Here is a 23,788-nt window from a genome sequence, read left to right as displayed (position 1 = left end):
GATAAATTTATCACCCAATCATGGCTGACTTTAGGAGAAAACTCCAAAAGTCTGCTTTAGGCCCAGAACAAAATTTGGAGACGTTATTAAACCTGGCAACCTCGGTGTTCTATAACAGGAACCAAGAGGAACAGGCCAAAAGGGAAAAGTGAGATAAGAGAAAGGCTGCAGCCTTAGTCATGGCCCTCAGACAGGCAGACCTTGGTGGCTCAGAGGGAACCAAGAGAGGAGCAGGCCAATTGCCTAGTAGGGCTTGTTATCAGTGCGGTTTACAATGACACTTTAAGAAAGATTGTCCAACCAAAAACAAACCGCCCCCTCGCCCATGTCCAATATGCCAAGGCAATCACTGGAAGGCGCACTGCCCCAAAGGATGAAGGCCCTCTAGGCCAGAAGCACCCAACCAGATGATTCAGCAATAGGACTGAGGGTGACTGGGGCAAGTGCCAGCTCATGCCATCAGGCTCACAGAGCCCTGGGTAAGTTTGACCATTGAAGGCCAGGAAGTGGACTTCCTCCTGGACACTGGTGCAGCCTTCTCAGTTTTAATCTCCTGCCCTGGACGACTGTCCTCAAAGTCCGTTACTATCCGAGGAATCTTAGGACAGCCTATAACCAGGTATTTCTCTTGCCTTCTCAGCTGCAATTGGGAGACTTTGCTCTTTTCACATGCATTTCTTGTTGTGCCTGAAAGTCCCACACCCTTATTAGGGAGGGACACATTAGCCAAAGCTGGGGCCATTATCCATCCCAGTCCTAAACACCACCAAATCAGTCCCATAATCCCCAATTTACCAGCTACACAGGCCTCAAATCTCACATGCATAAACTTCAGCATGGCTCTCAATAAGAACACCTCCCAATGTCAGTCCTGGATATCAATAACCTCAGGTTTCACCTGTCTAACTTCAGGCATTTTTTTCAATTGGGATAACACAGCCTATCAATGCCTAAACGGCATTCGGAAAGAACTATGCTTTCTCTCCTTTCTAGCACCTCCTATGTCCATATATACTGAACAAGAGTTACAAAGTCTCCTTATACCCCAATCTCGCCACACGTGAGCCCTTATTGTAGGAGTCGGAATACTGGGTGGGCTTGGGACTGAAATTGGAGGCATAACCTCCTCCACCCAATTCTATTATAAATTATTACAAAAATTAAATGATGACATGGAACTAGTTGCCAACTCTCTAGTGACCCTACAAAGCCAGCTTAATTCTCTAGCTGCAGTAGTCCTTCAAAACCAGAGAGCCCTAGACTTATTAACAGCTGAAAGGGGAGAAACCTGCCTCTTCTTAGGAGAAAAATGTTGCTATTTCATTAACGAGTCAGGAATCATTACTAAAAAGTCAAAGAACTAAGAAAATGAATAGAAAGTAGAAAAAAAGGAGCTTGAACACTCAGGGCCCTGGAATATGTTTAACCAATGGATACCTTGGCTCCTCCGCTTTCTAGGCCCTGCGACAGCCATCCTACTATTATTCGCTTTTGGGCCTTGCATTTTTAACCTCCTTGTCAAATTTGTTTCCTCCAGAATCAAGGCCATCAAGCTACCAATGGTCTTATAAATGGAACCTCAAATGAGTTCAACTCACGGCTTCTACCGAGGACCTGGATCGACCCACTGGTCCCTCACTAGCCTAAAAAGTTCCCCTCTGGAGGACACCACAACTGCAGGGCCCCTTCTTGGCCCTTAATCAGCAGGAAGTAGCCAGAACCACCACCACCCAGTTCCCAACAGCAGTTGGGGTGTCCTGTCTAGAGGGGGAGCTGAGAGGAGGTGCCCACTGGGCTTCCTGGGTTGAGTAGGGGCTCAGAAAGCTGTGAAACTCACTCATTTCCTGCATCAGGACTTACTTTGGTCCTGGATGAATAATATTGAAGATATATTCTTAAAATATTCCTAACATCAGAATTTGCACGTGTTTTTTTCCCCAAGAAAGCTATAAACAGCAAAAATTTTGCTATAAGCTTCCCTGTGTCCTCTCTCCCTCTCTCCCCTCTCCCTCCCCTGAAACTAAAAGGAATGTTAAAAGCCCATTTTTCTGTGACCAGCAGACCTTAGCTATGCTCCCAATTCCAATTCCTTGTAAACACAATTTGTAAAATCCTGTGAGATCCTGTCTCCTTTGCCATGCCACTGCAAGGTTATAAAGTCGATAAAACTTAAGTTACAATTCCGGTTTTCCTCAAGATCTGAGACATGTTAATTGTCTTTGTTTCTCGCTCTGGTAACATCTTCCCGCTGCATGTATTTCTCACCTTAAAGAGTCTAAGAGGTGATCGAAAAATCTAACACTGGCTACCCGCTCGGGACTCCTTGCATGCTGTGGAAGCTTTGTACTGTCACTCTGCTTAATAAAGCCTATAGCTTTTTTTCTCTCAATCCAATCCTTGTCTCTCTCTCACCGTGAGCTGCCGCCACACCAAATCTTTGGTGTGGCTAAGGCAAGAACCTTTGGCATTACAAATCCAGGAGCTGGTTTTTTGAAAAGATTGACAAAATAGATAGATGGCTAGCCAGACTAATAAAGAAGAAAAGAGAGAAGAATCAAATAGACACAATAAAAAATGATAAAGGGGATATCACCACCGATCCCACAGAAATGCAAACTACCATCAGAGAATACTATAAACACCTCTGTGCAAATAAACTAGAAAATCTAGAAGAAATGGGTAAATTCCTGGACACATATGCCCTCTGAAGACTAAACCAGGAAGAAGTTGAATCCCTGAATAGACCAATAACAAGTTCTGAAATTGAGGCAGTAATTAATAGCCTACCAACCACTAAAAGCCCAGGACCAGATAGATTCACAGCTGAATTCTACCAGAGGTACAAAGAGGAGTTGGTACCATTTCTTCTAAAAGTATTCCAAACAATAGAAAAAGAAGGAATCCTCCCTAACTCATTTTATGAGGTCAGCATCATCCTGATACCAAAACCTGACAGAGACACAACGAAAAAAGAAAATTTCAGGCCAATATCCCAGATGAACATCGATGCTAAAATCCTCAATAAAATGCTGGCAAACAGAATCCAGCAGCATATCAAAAAGCTTATCCACCACGATCTTGTCAGCTTCATCCCTCAGATGCAAGGCTAGTTCAATAAACACAAATCAATAATCGTAATTCATCACATAAACAGAACCAATGCAGAAAAGGTCTTCAATAAAATTCAACACCCTTTCATGCTAAAAACTCTCAATAAACTAGGACTGATGAAACATATCTCAAAATAATAAGAGCTATTTATCACAAACCCACAGCCAATATCATACTGAATGGGCAAAAACTGGAAGAATTCCCTTTGAAAACCAGCACAAGAAAAAGATGCCCTGTCTCACTACTCCTATTCAACATAGTATTGGAAGTCTGGCCAGGACAATCAGGCAAGAGAAAGAAATAAAGCATATTCAAATAGGAAGAGAGGAAGTCAAACTCTCTCTGTTTGCAGATGACATGATTGTATATTTAGAAAACCCCATGGTCTCAACCCTAAATCTCCTTAAGCTGATAAACAATTTCAGCAAAGTCTCAGGATACAAAATAAATGTGCAAAGATCACAAACATTCCTATACACCAATAATAGACAAACAGAGAGCCAAATCATGTGAACTCCCATTCACAATCGCTACAACAAGAATAAAATACCTAAGAATACAACTTACAAGGGATGTGAAGGACCTCTTCAACGAGAACTACAAACCACTGCTCAAGGAAATGAGAGGACACAAACAAATGGAAAAAGATTCCATGCTCATGGATAGGAAGATTCAATATCATAAAAATAGCCATACTGCCCAGAGTAATTCATAGATTCAATGCTATCCCCATAAAGCTACCATTGACTTTCTTCATAGAATTAGAAAAAACTACTTTAAATTTCATATTGAACCAAAAGAGAGCCCATATAGCTAAGACAATCCTAAGCAAAAAGAACAAAGCTGGAGGCATCACACTACCTGACTTCAAACTATACTATAAAGGTACAGTAATGAAAACAGCATTGTACTGGTGACAAAACAGATATATAGACAAATGAAACAGAACAGATGCCTCAGAAATAACGTTACACATCTACATCCATCTGATCTTTGACCAACCTGATAAAAACAAGCAATGGGGAAATGATTCCCTCTTTAATAAATGGTGTTGGGAAAACAGGCTAGCCATATGCAGAAACCTGAATGTGCACGCCTTCCTTACACCTTATGCAAAAATTAACTCAAGATGGATTAAAGACTTAAATGTAAAACCTAAAACCATAAAAACCCTAGAAGAAAACCTAGGCAATACCATTCAGGACATAGGCATGGGCAAAGACTTAATGACTAAAACACCAAAAGCAATGGCAACAAAAGCGAAAATTGACAAATGAGATCTAATTAAACTAAAGAGCTTCTGCACAGCAAGAGAAATTATCATCAGAGTAACAGGCAACCTACAGAATGGGAGAAAATTTTTGCAATCTATCCATCTGACAAAGGGCTAATATACAGACTCTACAAGGAACTGAAACAAATTCACAAGAAAAAAAAAACCCATCAAAAAATGGGTGAAGGATATGAACAGACTCTTCTCAAAAGAAGACATTTATGTAGCCAACAAATGTATGGAAAAAAAGCTCAGCACTGGTCATTAGAGAAATGCAAATCAAAACCACAATGAGATACCATCTCATGCTGGTTAGAATGGCAATCATTAAAAAGCCAGGAAACAACAGATGCTGGAGAGGATGTGGAGAAATAGGAGTGCTTTTACACTGTTGGTGGGAGCATAAATTAGTTCAACCATTGTGGAAGACAGTGTGGCGATTCCTCAAGGATCTAGAACCAGAAATACCATGTGACCCAGCAATCCAATTACTGGGTATATACCCAAAGGATTATAAATCATTCTACTATAAAGACACATGCACTCGTATGTTTATTGAAGCATTATTCACAATAGCAAAGACCTGGAACCAACCCAAATGCCCATCAATGATAGATTGGAAAAAGAAAATGTGGCACATATACACCATGAAATACTATGCAGCCATAAAAAATGATGAGTTCATGCCCTTTGTAGGGACATGGATGAAGCTGGAAACCATCATTCTCAGCAAACTAACACAAGAACAGAAAACCAAACACCACATGTTCTCACTCATAGTGGAAGCTGAACAGTGAAAACACATGGACACAGGGAGGGGAACATCACACACCAGGGCCTGTCAGGGGGTGGGGGGATAGGGAAGGGATAGCATTAGTAGAAATACCTAATGTAGGTGATGGGTTGATGGGTGCAGCAAACCACCATGGCACATGTATACCTATGTAACAAAACTGCACATTCTGCGCATGTATCCCAGAACTTAAAGTATAATAAAATAAATAAATAAATAATAAATAAATAAAAAGCAAGACTCAATGATCTGTTGCCTATAAGAAACATGTTTCACCCATACAGATACACATAGGCTGAAAATAAAGGGATGAAAAAAGATATTCTATGCTAATGGAAACCAAAAAAGAGCATGAGTAGCTATACTTGTATCAGACAAAATAGATTACAAGACAAAACTTTTGGCCAGGTGCAGTGGCTCATGCTTATAATTCCAGAACTTTCAGAGTCCTAGATGGGCAGGAATTTGAGACCAGGAATTTGAGACCAGCCTGGGCAACATGGCAAAACCCCATCTCTATGAAAAATAGAAAAACCACTCAGGCATGGTGGTGCATGCCTGTAGTCCCAGCTAGTCAGGAAGCTGAGGTGGGAGGATCACTTAAGCCTGAGAAGCAGAGGTTTCAGTGAGCCAAGATCACACCAGTGCACTCCAGCCTGGGTGAAAGAGCAAGACCCTGTCTCAAAAAAAATTAACTTTTTGTTGTTTTTATTCATCTTATTGTACTGTCTATGTCTTGAAAAGTTGGTTTTTACTATTTTTTATTTGTTTATCATTTAATCTTTCTATTTAAGATAAGAGTAGTTTACACGGCACAGTTACAGTGCTATACTATTCTGTGTTTTTCTGTGTACTTTCTATTGCCAATGAGATTTGTACCTTCAGATTATTTTTTCTCATTCATTAATGTCTTTTTGTTTCTGATTGAAGTACTGCCTTTCACATCTCTTGTAGGACAGGTCTGGCGTTTATGAAATCCCTGTTTCTGTATGTCTCGGAAAGTCTTATTTCTCCTTCATGTTTGAAGGATATTTTCACCTGATATACTATTCTAGGGTGGGTGTTTTTTTCCTTCAGCACTTTAAATATGTCATGCCAGCTCTGTCCTGGCCTGTAGGTTGAAATGTCTGCTGCCACACTTATTGGGATTCCATTGCATATTATTTTTTTCTTTTCTTTTGCTGCTTTTGGGAGCTTTTCTTTAACCTTGAGCTTTGGAAATTTGATTATTACATGCCTTGAAGTAGTCTTCTTCAGGTTAAATCTGCTTTGTGTTCTATAACCTTCTTGTAATTGGATATTGATTGCTTTCTCTGGGTTTGGGATGTTCTCTGTTATTATCCCTTTGAATAAACTTTTTACCCCTATGTCTTTCTGTAGCTCCTCTTTGTCCAATTTGCCACTCTGTGCCTTTTAAGTGGAACATTTAGACCATTTACATTCAACGTTAATATTTATATGTGAGGTTTTTAATCCTGTTGTGATGTTGTTAGCTGGTTTCTTTGTAGTCCCGATTTGTGTAGTTGCTTTATAAGGTCTGTGAACTATGTATAATACTTAAGTGTGCTTTTGTGGTAGCAGGCATCATTCTTTCATTTCCATATTTAAAACTCTCTTAGGATATCTCGTAATGCTAGTCTAATGGTAAAAAATAAGGTCCTTTAACAATTGCTTGCCTGGAAAATATTTTATTTCTTCTTTGTTTATGAAGCTTAGTTTGGGAAGACATCAAATTCCTGGTTGGACTTCCTTTTCTTTGAGAATACTGAAAATAAGTACTCAATCTCTTCTCATTTGTAAGGTTTCTGCTGAGAAGTCCATTGTTAACCTAATGGGGTTCCCTTGTAAGTGATCTGACACTTTTCTCTAGGTGTCGTTTAACATTTTTTCTTTAGTATTGACTTTGGATACTCTGGTGACTATGTGCCTTGGTGACATTTGTCTTGTATAGTATCTTGCAGGTGTTCTCCAGGTTTATTGTGTTTGGATGTCTACCTCTCTAACAAGATTAGGAAAACATTTTTGAATTATTCCTTCAAATAAGTTTTCCAGTTGTTTACTTTTTCTTCTTCTCTCAGGAATTCCAATCTTTTGTAGATTTGGTTGCTTAACATAATCCTATGTTTCTAAAAAATTTTACTCATTTTTAAACAACTCTTTATTTCTGTGTGACTGAGTTAGTTAGAAATATTGGTCTTCATGCTCTGAAATTCTTCCTTGTGCTTGATCTAGTCTGTTGATAGAGATTTCCATAGTATTTTGAAATTCCGTAAGTGAGTTTTTCAATTTCTGAAGATCTGATAAGTTTTAAAAAGATGCTTATCTCTTCCTTCATTTTCTGGATTGCTTTAGTAGTTTCCTTGCGTTGATTTTCAGCCTTGTCTTGGATCTCGTTGAGCTGCCTTGCAATCCATGCTTTGAATTCTCTGTCATTTCTGAGCTTCCTTTTTTGTTAGGGTCCATTGGTGGAGAGCTAGTGTAATCTTTTGGTGGTGTCACAACATTCAGATTTTTCATGGTGCTGGAATTCTTACACTGTTTCCTTCTTATCTGGAGAGGCTAGCACTTCTAATTTTTGTAATTAATTTAATGTGGAAAGAATTTTTTTTCTTTGCCTTTCTCCCCCACCCCATCTCTAGCAGGGTATAGCTACAGAGTATGTTGAGTAGGGCCTTCTGGCTTTGCTTCTGTAACCCTATGCACTTCTGTTGGCAGGTTTTACATCGGGCTGTGATATTTGATCTACAGGCCAGTAGATGGCGCTTAAGGGTAATTGTCAGCTGCGGCACAAGCAGATGAGTACGTAACTGATCTTTGTTTACTGTGAAGTTCTCTCTATTGTCTCAGGAGGTGGGCTGGGCAGTGGAGAGCCCCCTACCCTAAGCTTTCCTGTTCTTGGAGGGTAGCTGGAGCCCCTAGCTTGCCTAAGAAGGCCCCAATAGTGAGTGCAGGCACCAGCCCTGATGACAGTGGCTGGGTGGCTCCCGGTGAAATGCGCTGAGGTCTCTTTGGGGTGAGGAGGTTAGGGGGCTGTACTGGCTCCCCATCCTACATAGGCAGGAACATGATCTGTTTGCCTATCACACCCCTGTTCTGGGCGGGGTTGGTGACTCCTAGTTCAGACACACATAGCCAATCTCTGGACCCCTATGTGGTTGAGAGCCACAGGAAACTGTTTTGTGAGTCTCCGTGGGAGTGGTTTGGGGGCAAAACTTTGTAACTCAGCCCAATAGAGATAGCTTTGTGGCTCCTCTGTTTTCTGATGTGGTAGCACTGCTGCTTCATGTGAAGGGTGGGGCGGGGAGAGCTCCACCCCAAACCCTTACATGGTTGGTTATGGTGGTGTCCGCTGATTGGGTCCACCTGACCTCGGCCGCCCCGGAGGAAGTTATCGGGTGGCAGCAGAGTTGGAACGGGATAGGTAGTTCCCCGTTTCCAGGACTCCAGACGGCCTGCTGGGACAGTGTATATGAGTCCGGAATGGGCTGGACCAGGGTCAGGCTAGCCCAGACTTCAGGTACGGGCTGTGATGAGGAGGAGTGGGCTAGTCCCCCGGGTCGGTCACCGCTGAACTCTCAGGCGAGGGCAGGCAGAGCACTTGGGCGATGGAATCCCAAGGAAGATCAAAAGCTTGGGGGGTTGAGTTTTCAGAAGGGCTCTGGGCTGCAGCTGAAAATGTTTACATGGGGCAGGGTGGCTGTGCTGTGGGTCTTTCACCGGGGAGGGCAGGACCCCTCAGCTGGGGCAGTGGGGACCGGGCAGTCCTGCACTTCCCTCCCACGCAAGCAATGCTGGATTTCACTGTTGCGGGCACACAAAGGTGCAAAGCCTCCTCTTCCCACGCTGGCCTGGGGGTGGTAGGGATGGAGCCAAAAAGCTTGTTGCTGGCCTCAGGGAATTGGGCTCTCAAAGGAACCGAGCCATGGCCATAATTTCAGGAAGGCCTTTGTGGGCCGGAAGCCAGCGAGCCCCATTTGGCAGGGGACAGCAGACGCGGGAAGTCCTCGGTTACACAGTCTCCTCCTTCTTACCTCAGCTGAGACATCAGTGCTGAAGGCACAGGAAGGTGTCCAGCCTCCTTGTTCCCTCCCAGACCCGGGGGCAACAGGGGTGGAGGGGGAGGCAGAGGCAGCAGAGATCGAAAAGGGCCTGTCAGCTACCTCAATGAGTTCTGCACGCAGAGGAACACCAAGTCTCGACCGCGGTGTTCGGGCAGGAATGGGGCGGGTGCACTGGGTGCCAGAAGGTGGTGAGCCTCATAGTGTATGCAGAGAGTTGCCCGGTGTGCAGTCTGTCCACTGCTCCTCCATATCTTGGCTGTGACATCCATGCTGGAGGTACACACAAATGTGTCCAGTCTTCTTGTTCCCTCCTTGGCCTGAGGGCAGCAAAAGCGGAGGCAGCGGCAGTGGCGACTGTGGAGGGCTTGTCAGTTACCTCTGGGGAACTTGATCCTGGAGGAACGCAGAGCCATTACGAGCCACAGTGTTCAGGCGGGGTCAGGGCAGCTGTGCTAGGAGCCCAAGCCTGGGACCCTGTCTGGTGAGGAGCAATGGGGATGGGGATGTTGTGCAGTGTGCAGTTTGGCCTCTCCTCAGCACCACAGCTGCAGCATCTATCCTAGGGTCGTGCAGAAGAGGCTGGCCCCACTTGTTGGCAGGGCTGCATGGGGATCAAAGGCCCAGGGGTTCCACGTGGGCTTGAGTGCGCCTCTGCATAGACCCTCTGTAGGTCTGGAGGCCTACACAGTGGGGTGGGGGTTGGTCAAGGGACTCTCCCATACCCTCAATTGCAAAGATCTGTGGTAAGTGTAGATTCCCCAGGGACTCTTTCTCTGCCTTAGGGAGCTTCTCCCAGCTCCAGCTCCGCCTCTCTCTGTTCTCTGTGGGTCCCATCACTTCCTTGAAGAAAATCCTAGCATGATCTCAGCCTATTCACTTGTAGAGTTAGTATTTACTCACTACTTTGTGTTCCTCTCTGAGAGAGAGGCAGGCACTAGCTGCTTCTACTCAGTCATCTTGAACGGGAACCTGATACTCTTCTTTTTTTCTTTTGAGGCAGGGTCTTGCTCTGTAACCCAGGCTGGAGTGCAGTGGTGTGACCTCAGCTCACTGCAGCCTCAACTTCCCAGGCTCAAATGATCTTCCCACCCCAGCCTCCTGAGTAGCTGAGACTACAGGCACACATCACCATCCCCAGCTAATTTTTTTATTTGTTGTAGAGACAAGGTCTCCCCACGTTGCCCAGGCTGGGCTCATGTTTCCCAGGCTGGGCTGCAACTCCTGGGCTCAAGCGATTCATCCACCTCAGCCTCCCAAGTTGCTGGGATTACAGGGAGGGGCCAATACTCTTTTTCTGATAAATGACTCAGTCTTTTTGTGTGGCTGCCAATGGAATCTGTTTTTACATTCCGACAAGTATATTTTGGGTTATGTCCCAGTGTTGACTACTCAGTGTTAAGCTTCTCAGACACACGGTAGGCCTCTATGATATATAGATTCAGGTGTTCTTTTAGTTTGAACACATTTTATTCCATTATCATTCTAAATATTTGCTCCATTCTACTGCTTTATTTTACTCTTTGACAGATTCCAATTATATATACACTGAAAATCCATTGACTATCTTCTCGTTAATCTGTTTTTTCATTTTTAAAAAAATAGTCTTTTGTTTTTTAGAGCAATCTTAGATTCCCAGCAAAATTGAGGAGAAGTACAGAGTTCCAGTACACACCCCACCCAGCACATGCAGACTCTGCCCCCAACCCTCTGCTTCTTAATCAACATCTTTACCAGAGTGGTACATTTGTTACAATTGATGAACCTACATCGACATATCATTATCACCCAAAGTCCATACTTTACATTAGGTTTCTCTCTCAGTGTTGTACATTCTATGGATTTGGACAAATTATTTTTTAAATTTCATTTCAATAGTTTGTTGGGGAACTATTGTGGTTTTTGTTTACATAGATAAGTTCTTTAGTGGTCATTTCTGAGTTATTGGTGCAGCCATCATCCGGGCAGTGTTCACTGTACCCAATGTGGAGCCTTTCATCCCTCACCACCCCTATTCTTCCCCCTAAGTCCCCAAATTCCACTGTAACATTCTTGTGCCTTTGTGTCCTAATAGCTTAGTTCCCACTTATAAGTGAGAACGCATGATATTTGGTTTTTCATTCTTGAATTATTGCACTTAGAATAATGGTCTCCAACTCCATCCAGGTTGCTGCAAAGGCCATTATTTTGTTCCTTTTTCTGGCTGAGTCATATTCCATGGTATGTATATTTTATTTATATATATATATAATACACACACACATACACACACATATATATGTGTATATATATGCCAACATCTACTTTTTTTTATTTTTAAATTATGGCCATTCTTGCAGGAATAAGAATGGTAAGGTGGTATCACATTGTGGTTTTGATTTGCATTTCCCTGGTCATTAGTGATGTTGAGCATTTTTTTCATATGTTTGTTGGCCATTGTATATCTTCTTTTGAGAATTGCCTGTTTATGCACTTTGCCCACTTTTTGATGGGATTTTTATATATATATATATATATACACACACACATATACATATATATGCATATATACACATATATACATGTATGTATATATTTATATATACATGTATATATACGTATATATGTATACGTATATATACATGTATGTATGCATATATATGTGTATATATACATGTATATATAAATACATATATATAAATATACATACATATATATACATATAAAGAAAATGTGGTATATATATACCACATTTTCTTTATTCACTTGTTGGTTGATGGGCATTTAGGCTGGTTCCATATTTTTGCAACTTCAAGTTCTCCTGCTAGAAACGTGTGTGCAAGTGTCTTTTTCATATAATGATTTATTTTCCTCTGGACAGATATTAGGTAGTGGGAATACTGGATCAAATGGTAGATCTACTTTTAGTTTTTTAGGGAATCTCCATACTGTTTTCCATAGTGGTTGTACTAGTTTATATTCCCACTGGAAATGTAAAAGTGTTCCCTTTTCACCACATCCATGCCAACATCTATTATTTTTTTATTTTTAAATTATGGCCATTCTTGCAGGAATAAGAATGGTAAGGTGGTATCACATTGTGGTTTTGATTTGTATCTCCCTGATCATTAGTGATATTGAGCATTTTTTCATGTTTGTTGTCCATTATATATCTTCTTTTGAGAATTGTTTGTCTATGTTCTTTGCCCACTTTTTGATTGGATTATTATTTTTTTTTTGCTAACTTTTTTGAGTTCCTTATAGATTCTGCATATTAGTCCTTTGTTGGATGCATAGTTTGCAAATGTTTTCTCCAACTCTGGGTTGTCTGCTTACTCTGATTATTATTTCCTTTGCTGTGCAGAAGCCTTTTACTTTAAGTCCCAACAATTTTTTATTTTGTTGCATTTGCTTTTGGGTTCTTGGTCATAAATTATTTGCCTAAGCCAATGTATAGAAGAGTTTTTCTGATATTATCTTCTAGAATTTTTATGGTTTCAGGTCCTAGATTTAGGTCTTTGATCCATCTTTAGTTGATTTTTATATAAGGTGAGAGATGAGGATCCAGTTTCTTTCGTCTACATGTGGCTTGCCAATTATCGCGGCACCATCTCTTGAATAGGGTGTCCTTTCCCTACTTCGTGTTTTGTTTGCTTTGTCAAAGCTGGGTTGGCTGTAAGTATCTGGGTTCTCTATTCTGTTCCATTGGTCTATGTTCCTATTTTTATACCAGTATAGTTTGAAGTCGGGTAATGTGATGCCTCCAGATTTGTTCTTCTTGCTTAGTCTTGCTTTGGCTATGCGTGCTCTTTTTTGATTTCATATGAATTTTAGGATTGTTTTTTCTAGTTCTGTGAAGGACGATGATGGTATTTTGATGAGAATTGCATTGAATCTGTAGATTGCTTTAGGCAACATAATCATTTTCATAATATTGAATGATACCCATCCATGAGCATGGAATGTGTTTCCATTTGTTTGTATCATCGATGATTACTTTCAGCAGTGTTTTATAGTTTTCCTTGTAGAGATCTTTCACCTCTTTGGTTAGGTATATTCCTAAGTATTTAACTTTTTTTTTTTGCAACTGTTTTAAAGGGGGTCGAGTTCTTGATTTGATTCTCAGCTTGGTGTGCAGCAGTGCTACAGATTTACGTACATTGACTTTGTATCCTGAAACTTTACTGAATTCATTTATAAGATCTAGAAGCTTCTTAATGAGTCTTTAGGGTTTTCTAGGTATACAATCATATCATCAGTAAACAGTGACAGTTTGATTTCCTCTTTACAGATTTGGATGCCCTTTATTTCTTTCTCTTGTTTTTCTGTTTCCCCTTATTTGTCCTCTTGTCATAGATTTTGAGTACTATGTTGAATAGAAATGGAGACAATAGGCATCATTGTTTTGTTCCAGTTCTCAGGAGGAATGCTTTCAACTTCATCCAAGCCTTCCATAAAATCCTTGTACAAACACTGGTAATAGGATAGGGAAGTTTCAGTCCTGCTAACTCCTGTTCCTACGCCTACTCTACCTCATATTGGGTTGGCAGTCTTTACAAGCACGTCAGCCTTTGAATTGGTGCCCTGGAAGTTTTCTCTCTAATCCAATGGCACGATCTCCAAAATTATCAGAAACTTGCATTTAAGAGTTCTTTTCATGAACCCCTCCAAAGAAGTAACTCTTGAATTGTAGCTGATTATAACTCACTTTTTTTTTGAGAAGGATCAAAGCCAAACATCAATTGTGGATGACAAAAGTCTTAAGACAGACATAAAGACACAGTTGACAAGGAAATTAGGCTATTTATTATTTTAACATAATAATCATACATTACTGACAACATATATTAAGACACATTAGAATTTTAGGAATTTCATACAATCCTGGAACACATATTAACAACACATTTATATAAATATAACCCAAAGGAAGCTAAACACCGCCTCAGATTTGACAATGCTTCCGGTATAATTCTTTTTTTTTTTTTTTTTTTTTTTGAGACAGAGTTTCACTCTTGTTGCCCAGGCTGGAGTGCAATGGCACGTTCTCAGCTCACTGCAACCTCTGCCTCCTGAGTTCAAACAATCCTCCTGTCTCAGCCTCCTGAGTAGCTGGGATTACAGGCATGTGCCACCACACTGGCTAATCTTGTATTTTTACTAGAGATGGGGTTTCTCCATATTTGTCAGGCTGGTCTCGAACTCCCAACCTCAGGTGATCTGCCCGCCTTGGCCTCCCAAAGTGCTGGGATTACTGGTGTGAGTCACTGTGCCCAGCCACTTCCTGTATAATTCTAACATTACAAATAAGCCTAATAAGCCCAGCATGTCTCTCTTGAAGTTCAGGGAATCCATTTCCCAATAAGTTCCTCATTTCCATTTGAGAACTCCTCAGCCTGGAGTTCATTGTCCATATCACTATCTGCATTTCAGTCAAAACCATTTAACCAATATCTAAGAGGCTCCAAATTTTCCCTCATCTTCTTGTCTTCTTCTGAACCCTCAAAGCTCTTCCAATCCCTGCCTGTTACTCAGTTCCAAACCTGCTTCCACACAAGAACTCACTATCACAAGGACAGTACCAACAGGGATGGTACTGTCATTCATGAGAAATCTGCTCCCATGATCCAATCACCAGCAACCAGGCCCTACCTCCAACACTGGGGATTACATTTCATGAGATTTGGGTAGGGACATATGTCCAAACTATATTAACCACATTTATCTGTTTCTCCAGGATTGGTCCCTGGTGACTTATTTAGTTGTTTGGTGTGGTCATGTTTTCCTGGATGATCTTGATGCTTGTGGATGTTCATCAGTGTCTGGGAATTGAAGAGAGGTATTTATTGTAGTCTTCACAGTTTGGGCTTATTTGTGCCCATTCTTGTTAAGCATTTCCAGGTATTCAAAGGGACTTGGGCCCCAAGCCCAACAATGCTGTGGCTTTTGTAGACTTGTAGAGGTACCACCTTGGTGGTCTTGGATAAGGTCTGGAAAAAGTCTGTAGATTACCAAGCAGAGACTCTTGTCCTTTTCCCTTACTTTCTCTTAAATAAATGGAGTCTTTCTGTCTGTGGTGAGCCACGTGGAACTGGGGGTGTGGTGATACAAGCACCCCTGAGGCCACCACCACTGAGACTGTGCTGGATCATACCTGCAGCCAGCATAGCACTGGGTCTTGCCCAATGCCCACAATAACTACAATCTGGCTACCATCTATGATCACTCAAGGCTCTAAGACTATACAATCAGCGGGTGGCAATGGCAGCCAGGTTTGTATCCTTTCCTTCAGGGCAGCAAGTTTCCCCAGGCAGGTCCAGAGATGCTGTCTGTGAGTCAGGAATTGGAGGCAAAAACCAATAAATAATAAACATCAGAGAAGAAATAAATAAAATTGAGACTTTAAAAAAGAGAAATAAAAAAGACAACAAAAGGAACAGTTGGTTTATTTATTTATTTATTTATTTATTTATTTTTGAGATGGAGTCTTGCTCTGTTGCCCAGGCTGGAGTGCAGTGGCGCGATCTCGGCTCACTGCAAGCTCTACCTCCTGGGTTCACACCATTCTCCTGACTCAGCCTCCTGAGTAGCTGGGACTACAGGCACCCGCCACCACGCCCTGCTAATTTTTTGTATTTTTAGTAGAGATGGGGTTTTACTGTGTTAGCCAGGATGGTCTCGATCTCCTGACCTTGTGATCCACCCACCTCGGCCTTCCAAAGTGCTGGGATTAGAGGCGTGAGCCACCGTGCCAGGCCTTTTTTTTTTTTTTTTTTTGAAAAGATACATAAAGCCAGGCACAGTGGCTCATGCCCAGCACTTTGGGAGGCCAAGATGGGAGGATTGCTTGAGCCCAGGAATTCAACATACGCAAATCAATAAACATGATACATCATGTCAACAGGATCAAAGACAAAAACCATGTGACCATTTCAAGAGATGTTGAAAAGGCATTCAATAAAATTCAACATTCCTTCATGATAAAAACTCTCAACAAATTGGGATAGAAGAAACATACCTAGACATAATAAAGGCTATATGTGACAAACCTACAGTTAATATGATAATATTACATTTCCAGCAGGAGTGTAAAAGTATTTCCTTTTCACCACATGCATGCCAACATCTGTTAATTTTTTATTTTTAATTATGGCCATTCTTGCAGGTGTAAGGTCATCTTGTTGTGGTCTTAATTTGCACTTCCCTGTCCATTAGTGATGTTGAGCATATTTTCATGTTTGTTGGCCATTTGTATATCCTCTTTTGAGAATTGTCTATTCATATCCTTTGTCCACTTTTTGATGGGATTCTTTGTGTTTTTCTTGCTGATTTGTTTGAGTTCCTTGTAGATTCTGGATATTAGTCTTGTCAGATGCATAGTTTGAAAATATTTTCTCCCACTCTGTGGGTTGTCTGTTTACTCTGCTGATTATTTCTTTTGCTGTGCAGGAGGTTTTAGTTTAATTAGGTCCGATCTATTTATTTTTGTTTTTGTTGCATTTGCTTTTGTGTTCTTGGTTATAAACTCTTTGCCTAAGCCAATGTCCAGAAGTGTTTTTCTGGTGTTATCATCTAGAATTTTAATGGTTTCAGGTCTTAGATTTAAGTCTTTAATTCATTTCCTTTTCCCTAGAGACAATCAAGCTTTCGATGATCATGTGATGAGGTTTCCAGTCAGTTCCAGGTGAAGACACCACTGGCCATCAAGAAGATACCCTCTCCCCACCAGACAGAGCAGGATGAGAGTTCTATAATCCTCAATAGGTAGGGACAGTGCTCCAAGTCAGCATGAAGCAGTTACAGAAGAAAGACCCTCAGTCCCCCAGCCTCCCATAAAGATTTATGGGGATCACATCTCTCAGAGGGGAAATGCACAGGAGAACTGGACCTGGAGGCAGAGAACCTAACCCCACCTCTCCACACCCAAGTAGTAAAGGGATCAGAGGCTACTTTCTTTGTAACCCCCCCCCCATCTTTTCTGCATTGCAGATGAAAAATGAAAGTACCTCTGATTGGCCAAGTCTTCATGTATAACTTTGTAACTTTACTTCAGACTCTGATTGGTCACCTTCCACAACCAATCAGACTGGTTATGGGCCATTATTTCATTTACATAGGGTGTAAATCAAATAACCAGTGGGAAACCTCTTGAGGGTATTTAAACTCCAGAAAATTCTGTAACCCCTGCTCTTGAGCCACTTGCTTCAGCCCACTCCCATTCTGTGGAGTGTAGTTTCATTTAAATAAATCTGTGCTTTTCTTTCATTGCTTTGTGCATTTTGTCCAATTATTTGTTCAAAACACCAAGAACCTGGACACCCTCCACTGGTAACATCATCAGTAATAATTATGATTATTATTTTAAATTGCATGCCACAGAAATAACCAAATTTCCTTGTCAACTGTGTCTTTGACTACGGCTATCCTAAGACTTTTTTCATCCACAAATGTTGTTTTGCTGTGATCCTTCCAAAAAAAGTTACTAATATTCAGCTACAGTCCAAGTCTTGTTTCTTTGGAGGAGTTCATTAAAAGGACTCTTGAATGCAGGTTTCTGATAACTTTGCAGATTGTACCATTAGATCAGAGAGAAAACTTTCACTGCACTTATTGAAAGGCTGATATGTTCATAAAGATTGCTAATGCAATATGAAGCACAGTGAGAGTTGATTGCATTGACAGAACTAATGGAAGACTGAAATAATTTTTATGGCTTTTTTTGTTTGAAATATTGCTGATTCTTTTTGTTTTGTTTTTTGGAGTCTGAAGAATTGTTTTCTTTTGAGCTATTTATAACCTTGAAACATATTTTAAGTGTATTAAGTAAATATACGTTTGTAAACAGAATTTGAGTCATATTTTTCTCTCTGCCTAATTTCTCCAGAATTTGTAAACTATTTGTAAATATTCTTAATTCACAGCAATGTATTTGATTGCATATGGTTCATAACAACATGTTTTTGATGCAGGGTATTTTCTTGATGCCTTTGTGGGACTTGTGACTGGAGTGCCTTGTATACTCAGTCCACTGTGCTCAACCCCTTGCAGGAGGGAGCACTCAATTGAACAAGTGCAGGAACCAGCTGGCTGCCTCAGCACTGACAGAAGCAAATTCCATTTGCTTGGACCCACTGCATTCCATCCCTTGTGGAAGAGAGCATGTAAGCAAGTGAGTGCAGGAACTGGCTGGCTGCTTTGGTGCTGGCAGGAGCAAACACCATGAAGGCCCCATGGCAGAGTCCAGGTAGGGGTGCCTGCAACCCCAAGGCCCCAGAGGGAATGTTACAGTGCTCTCTTAGCTCCACCTTTCACAGATAGCACTGTGTTATCAGCTCAGTGGGCCCTTTGACTCATCAATAGGGCTGCTGCCCTCTGCCAGTGAGAGCAAAGGGCCAGTGTGACAGCCCTTTTGGGTACCTGCACTTGGTGGGTCCCCAATTTTTGTCCAGTGCCAAAGAAGAATGAGGTTGGCCAGGCGTGGCGGCTCATGCCTGTAATCCCAGAACTTTGGGAGGGCAAGGTGGGTGGATCACAAGGTGAGGAGTTCAAGAGCAGCCTGGCCAACATGGTGAAACCCCGTCTCTACTAAAAAAAAAAAAATACAAAAAATAGCCGGGCATGGTGGCATGCACCTGTAATCCCAGCTGCTCAGGAGGCTGAGGCAGAAGAATTGCTTGAACCCAGGAGGTGGAGGTTGAAGTGAGCCGAGATCGCGCCACTGTACTCCAGCCTGGTGACAGAGCAAGACTCCATCTGAGTAAAAAAAAAAAAAGCAAGAATGTGGTCAGGTCACACAGATGAAGGATGGTGAAGGTGGAGTTTACTGAGTGATGAAAGTGGCTCTCAGTAGAGAGAAGAGCTGGCAAGGTGGCAAAGGATGGGAAGGGCAGGTTTCTCTCTCCTGAAGTCAAGTCACCACTCTGCCTCTCTCCTCCAAAGTCAAGTTGCCCCTCTCTGACATCCAGCCATCATCTATGTAGTCAATTCATCTTTCCCCAATGTCCAGCCACTTCTTCTCCCTCCTGGTTGAGGGAGGGAGGTTGAGGTCTTTATAGGCACAGGATGGGTATGGGCAAGCCATAGGTAGTTTTGGAAAAGGCGACATTCCATTGGTAAAGATATTATTCAGAAAGAACCAATCAGGAGAGAGTAGGCAAACAGGAATAGAAGTTCTCACTTTGGGCAGTGGGTTTAAGGATATTTCTGGCTTGAAGGTGGGATTTCCACTGGGGACCCGCCCCTGTCTGCTTAGAGTTTCTCTGCTTCCAAAGATTGTGTTTCAGAAGAAAAGTCTATATTAGATTAACGTCTGATTCTTGGGCAGCCACGTGGTCACCCATGGTATGGAGCTGCCTATGACACCCCTCCTCAGCATGAAGCAGCCAGAAAGATTGATGACCAGATTCCTCATGTCTGAGGAATTGATAAATAGAAAGTGGGGGCTGAAACTGACCCAATAGTCTCATAGACTGATCTTTTTGATAAACATAAAAATTGACCCTTCTGGTCTTAAAGCTTGAAACTTATGTTTGTTTTATCTGCATTCCTTCCTCAGGACAGGACCTTCAGGCCTCTAAAAAAAAAGGATCAAAGAACTGAAACTCACCAGATCACCTCACCAGATGCTAGACCCCTCATTCACCATGTTTGCTTCCTTGCCTCTCCCTAGTTCTTATTTTCTTACACATTGTTACATTTCTTCCCTGCTATATCAACCCCTAGTTCTAGTCAGTCATGGAGATGGATTTGAGACTGATCTCCCATCCCCTCAGCTGCACCACCTGATTAAAGCCTTCTTCCTTGGCAATAATCATTGTCTCAGTCATTGGCTTTCTGTGCAGGGAGCAGCAGGACCTAGACTAAACCCCTGGTGTTTTGGTAACAAAATAAGCCAGGCACAGAAAGACAAACATCACATGTTCACACTTATTTGTGGGATCTAAATACCAAAACAATTGAACTCATAGAGATAGAGAGTAGAAGGATTATTACCAGAGGCTGGGAAGTGTGGTTGAAGGAGTTGGTGGGCAGTGGGGATGTAGAATGTGTACAAAAAAAGGAATAGAATGAAGAAGTCCTAGTATTTGATAGCACAACAGGGTGACTATAGTCAATAATCATTTAACTGTACATTTTTAAATAACTTAAAAGGTGTCATTGGGTTGTTTGTAACACAAATGATAAATGCTTGAAGGAATTGCTACTCCATTTTCCATGATGTGATTATTGTGCATTGCATGCCTGTATCAAAATGCCTCATGTACCTCATAAATATATATACCTACTATGTACCCACAAAAATTTTTTAAGAAAATATACCACTGCTTTTCCATTTGTCAAGTGAAAAACTTCTGGGTTATTTCCAGGTTTTGACTATTATGAATAGAGCTATTAAGAATAATAAAATACCATGGCCAGCATACTGAATGGGGAAAAGTTGAAAGCATTCCTCCTGAGAACTGGAACAAGGCAATGATGCCCTTTCACTGTTTTTTTTTTTTTTTTTTTTTTTTGCAGCTATTGTACAAGGGGTTGATTTCTTGATTTGATTCTCCCCTTGGTCGCTGTTGATGTATAGAAGAGCTATTAATTTGTGTACATTAATGTTGTATCTGAAAACTTTGCTGAATTATCAGTTCTAGGAGCTTTCTGGAGGAGTCTTTAGGGTTTCCCAGGTAAATGATCATATCATCAGCAAACAGGGACATTTGAGTCCCTCTTTATTGATTCGGATGCCCTTTATTTATTTCTCTTGTCTGATTGCTCTGGCTAGGACTTCCAGTACTATGTTGAGGAGTGGTGAGAGTGGGCATCTTTGTCTTGTTTCAGTTCTCAGAGGAAATGCTTTCAACTTTTCCCCATTCGGTATTATGTTGGCTGTGACTTTGTCATAGATGGCTTTTAATATATTGAGGTATATCTCTTATATGCCAATTTTGCTGAGAGTTTTAATAGTAAAGTGATGCTGGATTTTGTCAAATGCTTTTTCTGCATCTATTGAGATGATCACCTGGTTTTTGTTTTTAATTTTGTTTATGTGATGTATCACTTTTTTTTTTTTTAGACAGAGTTTTGCTGTTGTTGCCCAGGCTGGAGTGCAATGGCCCGATCTTGGCTCACCGCAACCTCTGCCTCCTGGGTTCAAGCGATTCTCCTGCCTCAGCCTCCCGAGTAGCTGGGATTACAGGCATGTACCACCATGCCTGGCTAATTTTGTAATTTTTTTCTAGTAGAGATGAGGTTTCTCCATGTTGGTCAGGCTGGTCTCGAACTCTCAACCTCAGGTGATCCGCCCACCTCGGCCTCCCAAAGTGCTGGGATTACAGGGGTGAGCCATCGCACCCGGCTGTGTCACATTTATTGACTTGCATATATTAAACCATCCCTGCATCCCTGGTATGAAACCCACTTGGTCATGGTGGATTATCTTTCTGATACGTTCTTGAATTTGGTTAGCTAGCATTTTGTTAAGGATTTTAGCATCTAATGTTCTTTATGGATATTGGTCTGTAGTTTTCTTTTTGATTATGTCCTTTCCTGGTTTTGGTATTAGGGAGATACTAGGTTCATAGAATGACTTAGGAAGGGTTCTCTCTTTCTCTGTCTTGTGGAATAGTGTCAAAAAGATTGTTACCAATTCTTCTTTGAATGTCTGGTAGAATTCTGCTGTGAATCCGTCTGGTCCTGGACCCTTTTTTTGTTGGTAATTTTTAAATTACCATTTCAATCTTACTGCTTGTTATTGGTCTGTTCAGGACATCTAATTTTTCCTGATTTAAGCTAAGAGGGTTGTGTCTTTCCAGGAATTTATCCATCTCTTCTAGGTTTTCTAGTTTACGCATGCAAAGGTGTTCATAGTAGCCTTGAATGATCTTTCACATGTCTGTGGTGTCAGTTGAAATCTCTTCCGTTTCGTTTCTTACTGAGCTTATTTGGATTTTCTCTCTTCTTGGTTAATCCTGCTAATGGTATATCAATTTTATTTATCTTTTCAAAGAACTACCTTTTTGTTTTATTTATCTTTTGTATTTTTTTGTTTTAATTTCATTTAGTTCTGCTCTGATCTTGGTTATTTCCTTCCTTTCTTCTGGGTTTGGGTTTGATTTGTTCTTGTTTCTCTTGTTCCTTGAGGTGTGACCTTAGATTGCCTGTGCTCTTTCAGATTTTTTGATGTAGGCATTTAGGACGATGAAATTTCCTCTTAGCATCACCTTTGCTGTGTCCCAGAGGTTTTGATAGGTTGTGTCACTATTGTCATTCAGTTCGAAGACTTTTTAAATTTTCATCTCGATTTCATTTTTGACCCAATGTTCATTCAAGAGCAGGTTATTTAATTTCCATGGTTTTGAAGGTTCCTTTTGAAGTTTATTTCCAGTTTTATTCCACTGTGGTCTGAGAGAGTGCTTGATATAATTTCAATTTTCTTAAATTTATTGAGGCTCATTTTGTGGCTATCATATGGTCTATCTTGGAGAAAGTTCCATGTGCTGTTGAATAGAATGTGTATTCTGCAGTTGTTGAATGGAATGTTCTGTATATATATGTTGAGTCCATTTGTTCCAGGGTGTAGTTTAAATCCATTGTTTCTTTGTCAGTTTTCTGTCTTAATGACCTGTCTAGTGCTGTCAGTGGAGTATTGAAGTTCCTCAGTGTTACTTTGTTGCTGTCTATCTCATTTCTTAGATCTATTAGTAATTGTTTCATAAATTTGGGACCTCCAGTGTTAGGTGCATGTATGTCTAGGATTGTGATAGTTTCCTGTTGGACAAAGCCTTTTATCATCATATAATGTCCCTCTTTGTGCTTTTTTAAATTATTATACTTTAAGTTCTGGGATACAAGTGCAGAATGTGAAGGTTTGTTACATAGGTATACACGTGCCATGGTGGTTTGCTGCACCCATCAACCCATCATCTACACTAGGTATTTCTCCTAATACATCCTTCCCCTAGCTCCCCACCCCCTAACAGGCCCCGTTGTGTGATGTTCCCCTCTCTGTGTCCATGTGTTCTCATTGTTCAACTCCCACTTATGAGTGAGAACATGTAGTGTTTGGTTTTCTGTTCCTGTTAGTTTGCTGAGAATGATGGTTTCCAGCTTCATCCATATCCCTGCAAAGGACATGAACTCATCCTTTTTATGGCTGCACAGTATTCCATGGTGTACATGTGCCACATTTTCTTTATCCAGTCTATCATTGATGGCATTTGGGTTGGTTCTAGGTCTTTGCTATTGTGAACAGTGCTGCAATAAACATACGTGTGCATGTGTCTTTATGGTAGAATAATTTATAATGTTTTGGGTATATACCTGGTAATGGGATTGCTGGGTCAAATGGTATTTCTGGTTCTAGATCCTTGAGGAATTGCCACACCGTCTTCCACAATGGTTGAACTAATTTATGCTCCCACCAACGGTGTGAAAGCGTTCCTATTTCTCCACATCCTCTCCAGCATCTGTTGTTTCCTGACTTTTTAATGATCGCCATTCTAACTGGCATGAGGTGGTATCACATTGTGGTTTTGATTTGCATTTCTCTAATGACCCAGTGATGATGACCTTTTTTTCATATGT

The 23,788-nt window shown here is 41.2% G+C and overlaps 1 long non-coding RNA gene across 2 annotated transcripts; it reads left to right on the top strand.

Moving 5' to 3' along the window:
• Positions 1-8,529: 8,529 nt before the first annotated feature.
• On the top strand, positions 8,530-23,419 carry LOC117976508 (uncharacterized). Of its 2 annotated transcripts, none has more exons than XR_004667198.3 (5): positions 8,530-8,694; positions 11,402-11,455; positions 16,848-16,978; positions 18,263-18,383; positions 19,770-23,419. It is a non-coding gene; the product is annotated as an uncharacterized LOC117976508 (long non-coding RNA). The 2 variants fall into 2 exon arrangements; XR_004667196.3 differs by having other exon boundaries at positions 18,263-18,458; positions 19,770-23,415.
• Positions 23,420-23,788: the final 369 nt, after the last annotated feature.

Source organism: Pan paniscus, chromosome 19, assembly GCF_029289425.2.
Source record: "Pan paniscus chromosome 19, NHGRI_mPanPan1-v2.0_pri, whole genome shotgun sequence".
In the NCBI taxonomy this organism is placed as follows: Eukaryota; Metazoa; Chordata; class Mammalia; order Primates; family Hominidae; genus Pan; species Pan paniscus.
Note: the sequence above shows the minus strand (reverse complement) of the source record. Positions and strands in the feature narration are given on the sequence as shown.